We start from the raw sequence: 5,343 nt of genomic DNA, 5'->3' as shown, positions 1-5,343 counted from the left end.
AGGGGAAACCCACACCAATTCCCAATCAATGGTTGGGAGAGGTTGTTGCCATGGGTGATAGCACTGAATGATCACAGAGCTCTAACAACTGCCTCTGTTGATACTCTACCGTGATTCCTCCTGACCAGTCTTCTCCAACTGCCCCAGAGATGCTGACCCTACACACATCCCTCATCTCAGGTCCTGGAGACTTCCTCAGAGAACACACCGTTAATATACATTTGAGTTGTCTTCTGCCCCTACCTACCACTCTATAAATGGACAAGTGTAGCTTTATCTCTCCACTTAGAGTATAGCCCTCTCCTGCCCCGGAGGGCTGAGCATCCTACACACACATGAATTCCTAATTTCACACCTGAGGGGACCACTTGTATATCTGTCCAGAAAGACCGATGGATGGCAACTCTGTCTGCTCCTGACACAGGTGCAGAAGGGCAGCAGGCTCAGGCCCACAGTAGTGGTGCCAAACCATTTCTCTAAGGCTGTTTTTTTTTTCTTTTTCTGGTAATGCAGCCAACTGCTCCCCTCATTCCTAGCCAGGAAACACAAGTCTTTTATGAACACCTGGGAGGAAAAGGGGGTTCAACCGCCCTGCAGACACAATCCGTGCATGTGACGCCAAAGCTCAGCCCTTAACTCAGCAACCTTAAGACTTTATTTTAAATGTTTAAGTGTTTCTCAAAAAGAGGAATTCATGGGGGGGGGGGGCATAAGAAACAACTTTCAATGCAGAGGTCATTTTCAAAATACAGACCTATGAATAATCCTTTCCTTTTTAAAACTTGAGTAAAAACTAGATTTGATTTAGAAGGTTATAGAGACAATAGTTCAGCTTGCATCATGAGCCAAATATCATAAACATATCTATGCAAACTACATGTTTCCGTGGTGCTCAGGAGGTCGGCTCCTTTCAAATACATTCTGGGGCAACCTGTTGCTTCACAGCCGAAGAAGTAAATTTTCACACTGCTGGTAAGCTGAGGCTCCACTAGAAAAGGTAGAGAAGGAACTTGGTAGATGGATTAGTGGGTAAAAGCACTGACCACGCAAACATAAGGACCTGCGTTGGGATCCCCAGTGCCCTTGTAAGAGGCCGGGCGTGGCTACTCACACCTGTAACCCCAGCACCCCAGCACCGTGAGGGGTACAGGCAGCAAACTGCCGCAGCCTGCTGGCCAGCAAAAACAGCGAGTTCCGGGACATTAGAGACCCTCCTCCCGCCTCCATATTTGCACACATGGGCACATGGACTCATACATACACCATGAACACACAAATAATAATAAAATAGCAAATTTTCATGAGTATAATCATCTTTTTGTTTGGTTTTATTTTCTTTAAAGTTTATTCAATACAACATAATCCCCAGCTTCACTGAGGTGGCTGACCACGTCCATGACAGAACCGCCTCTAAACTGGAGCTCAGTTGCTAAGCCAGCCCCAGCCTCAGCTTTCTTGTCAACTCCAGGGAGCACAGTGCTCCTTCTGTAGGTGTCTCTGTCTGCCTCCCCTCTTGGGAATCTTGCAGGTTGCTCACCCTCTGGACCTTTGAGCCGAGGCCTGCCAGCCTGGGGATGGCTGCGAGCAAGGTGGTGGGCATGATCTCTGGAGGGTGGTGCATGTAAGCTCAGAGACAGTGGATGCCCTCATTTGTAAGATACCAGTAGAAATGTCTCCAAGCAAACTGCTCCTTCACGTAGCCTCGAGACTTGAGAGCCTGCATGGCCTTCATTACATAAAGGTTGGGCACATTCCCGTCCGCCAGCTCAGGGTGTTTGGGCATGTGGATCTTTTTGGGTGACCATCATGCCTTCCTTAAAAAGGAGTTCATAGATGGCAATCCAATTCTTCTTACACATTACCATCGCGGCAGCTGCCGAGTATAATCATCTTAAAAGACAGAAGATCCAGGACAATTTCTGCTGAGGGAAGATCCCACAGCTCTGGTTGGATAATTAAGTGAATTTCATTTGCTATCATATCCAGGGTCATTATGCCTTCTCCTAAATTCAGGCGGCTCTAATAGAAACACTACAAACCAGATGGCACAAGCCATCAGTTTATCTCATGAGTCTAGAGACTGGGAAGTCCAGGAGCAAGGTACCAGGAAATTATCCCTGGTGAGGGGCCAGCTCTTCGTTTCCAGATGGCCCTCATCCCACTAGATCAGTGGTTCTCAACCTGTGGGTTGTGACCCTTTTGGGACTAGAATGACTCTTTCACAGGGATTATCTAAGACCATTGGAAAACACAGATATTTACATTGTGATTCAGAACAGTAGCAAAATTACAGTCATGAAGCAGCAGCCAAAATACTGTTATGGTTGGGGGTCACCACGACATGAGGAACTGTATTAAAGGGTTGCAGCATTAGGAAGGTTCAGAACCACAGAGCTAGATTATCCCTCGAGATCCCTCATGAGGGAGAGATTGCTTCTTTCTTGTGTGTGTGTGTGTGTGTGTGTGTGTGTTCACATGAGTGTAACATGTGGAGGACATAGAACACCTTCCTTAAGTCTGTTCTCTCACTCCATCTTTCCATGGGTCCCAGGGATTGAATGCAGGTCTCTCTCCTGGCTTGATTCATCTCAGCCAGCCCCACTCTGTCTCTAATAAGGGCACTCGTCTCATTCCTAAGGGCTCCACCCTTATGAACTGACTAACTCCTGAAGTCCTCACTGCTGGGATTTATGAAACACAGAGTAAGACAGCGGGTACCTCAGCGGGCCCTGTCAAAGTGTCTCCCAACAATCAAGCCACAGTGACAAGCCTAGTACAAAGGGAAGTTTACTGGGGGAAGGGAGCCAGGGAGGGTAGCAGGGACCGGGAAAAGAGTAGAGATAGAGAAAGGGGAGCAGAGAAGGACAGAAAAGAGAAGAGAGGAGAGAGGAAGAGGCCAGACTGGGAACAGTGGGAGAGGGAGAGATGGAGATGGGGAGGGGAGGGAAGAGGAGGGAGGGACAGAGGGAGGGACAGAGGGAGGGAAGGAGAGGGAGTGGGAGGGAAAACGGTGCTGTAGAATGTTTGTGGAGCACGGCTGAGATGGAAATCTGCTTTGACCTCCTTAATAGAAGTCTAGTATGATGGAAACCCAGAAGGAACTGCTCTTACCTGCTAGGTCTTTAGATTTGCACCACCAAGATCTCACCAGGTAACAGGTGGCAGGACACCAGAAGAAGGTGTCAGATGGCCTGTAGGACACGGTGTCATAAGGACAGATAGCTCCTGTGTCTCATATCCAGGTACCACACTGGGGTAGAAATCTGAAGAATGTCATATCTCCTGGAGTCACTCAAGCAGAAAAGGGAAGTCACTGAATGGGATTGGTTGTAATCATTAGACTGGGATGAAATGACAAGGTGGAGGATAAGTTTTAGCTGTTTCCACAGGAAAAAAGAAAAGCAGCGCCCTCTAGAGACAAAAGAGGGAAGCTCATATTTTCTCTGTGCGCTTCAGCTAAGGTTAATGACACATGAGCTTGTGAGTACTCAGGTCCACCCATCCACATGCCTCTATGTACACAAATACACGGACACACGCACACACACATAATCATACGCACACAGGCACACACACACACACACACACACACACACACGAGCACACACTGAAGACAAGGGCAATGCAAAAAAGGGGCTTCATTAGCTGCACCAGACTGGTCTTAGATTGTAGGGTAGAGCGCGGATGCCAGATTCCTGGGAGAAAATTCAGTCTTATACCCAGGAGAAATGCAGCAAACCGAATCCATCAGACGTGCCAACTGCCATGCTTTTACTTGCAAAGTAGCATAGTGGCTTCCTGAACTAGCCAGACTTGTAGTTCTACTTGTCACCACTTGGGGTCAGCATTTCCACCTTAAAAGGCCTCCGGGTTGTGAGCCTGAAGGCAAAAAAAATCTGGTGACTTACACAGTGATGAAATGACTTTTGGAGGTTCCAGCACCCCCCTTTTTGTTTTGATGTTCCCTGCCTCACGGTCTGTTTGTGTTTTCCCGTGTACAGGAATTATCCATTTTACTTGCAAAGGCTGACACTAGGCTTTAGAAAAAATAATTTGAAAATTTCATACATGTGTATAATGTATTTTAGTGGCTTTCACCTGGCATCAATTTGGCCAACATGTTTTTGTGTGTGTGTGTGTGTGTGCTTTTGTGTGGAAGCCATAGGGCAAGATCTCATCACTCTCTTGCGCAGACTTTACCAAGTGGAGCCGGCTGGGTCTGTATCATCACCTAACACTGGAATTAGAAGCACATTTTATGTGTTGTGGGACTCTAACTCGGGTCCCCTGCCTGCAAGACCATCAACTGAGCTGTCTCCCGAGCCTTTAATGTACACATGGTATCCTGTAACTCAGGTGTCAGGTCCTGTCGAGCTTAGGGGATTCCAGATGCCACATAAGGCTTGGGAGTGTCCACTCTGTAGGAAAAGGAGCTTGCCCTAGAGTTCCTCCTGGCTTTAGCAGCTGGGCAAGCATGGGTAAGGTATTTTCTCTTCCAGCGGCAAAGCCTCGCACATACAACATGCATAGCAAACACTTCCCTTGACCTGACTTTGAAAAATAAAGGCATTGTGCTATGGGATAGGCAGAATGGTGATTAAACATTTGTTCAAATCTGTGGAACAACATGTGTGCAGCACAAGTGGACCCTAGTGCAAGCAGTGGGCTTTGATATGTCTCTGCGGGTTCGCCTACTCAGCAACCCAGTGCTTTCATGGGGGCTTTGGTAATGGGAAGAGTCTGTGTGTCTTGGTAAATGCACAGCATCTCCTTACCTCCCTCTTAATTCTGCTATAAACCCCAAAACTGCTCTTTAAATTCTGTCACTTAAAATGTTAATGATGGGGGCTGGTGAGATGGCTCAGTGGGTAAGAGCACCCGACTGCTCTTCCGAAGGTCCAGAGTTCAATTCCCAGCAACCACATGGTGGCTCACAACCATCCGCAACGAGATCTGGCGCCCTCTTCTGGAGTGTCTGAAGACAGCTACAGTGTACTTACATATAATAAATAAATAAATCTTTAAAAAAAAAATGTTAATGATGTTACTTGTACTCATTGCTGTGTTTTATAAAAAAGAAAAAGAAGCCAGGGATGTGTATGGTAGAGGCGAGGTATTGTGTGAGGGAAGGGGCATCCCTTCCCCCCTGAGGGACCAGCCACAGAACTGTATAGTATAGAAGAGAGTTTATTTAGGGAATGGGGAGAGGAGTTGAAGGGGTAGTAGATACAGAGAGAGAGAGAGAGAGAGAGAGAGAGAGAGAAGGAAGAAGGAGGAGGAGGAGAAGGAGGAGGAGGAGAAGGAGGAGGAGGAGGGAGACCAGCCATGAGCATATTGTCGGCG

The 5,343-nt window shown here is 47.4% G+C and overlaps 1 pseudogene; it reads right to left on the bottom strand.

Annotated features, from left to right (window-relative positions):
- Positions 1-1,371: 1,371 nt before the first annotated feature.
- LOC110286094 lies at positions 1,372-1,865 on the bottom strand (annotated as a pseudogene).
- Positions 1,866-5,343: the final 3,478 nt, after the last annotated feature.

This window comes from Mus caroli, chromosome 19 (assembly GCF_900094665.2).
Source record: "Mus caroli chromosome 19, CAROLI_EIJ_v1.1, whole genome shotgun sequence".
NCBI lineage: Eukaryota > Metazoa > Chordata > Mammalia > Rodentia > Muridae > Mus > Mus caroli.
This window is presented reverse-complemented; position numbering and strand designations above follow the sequence as displayed.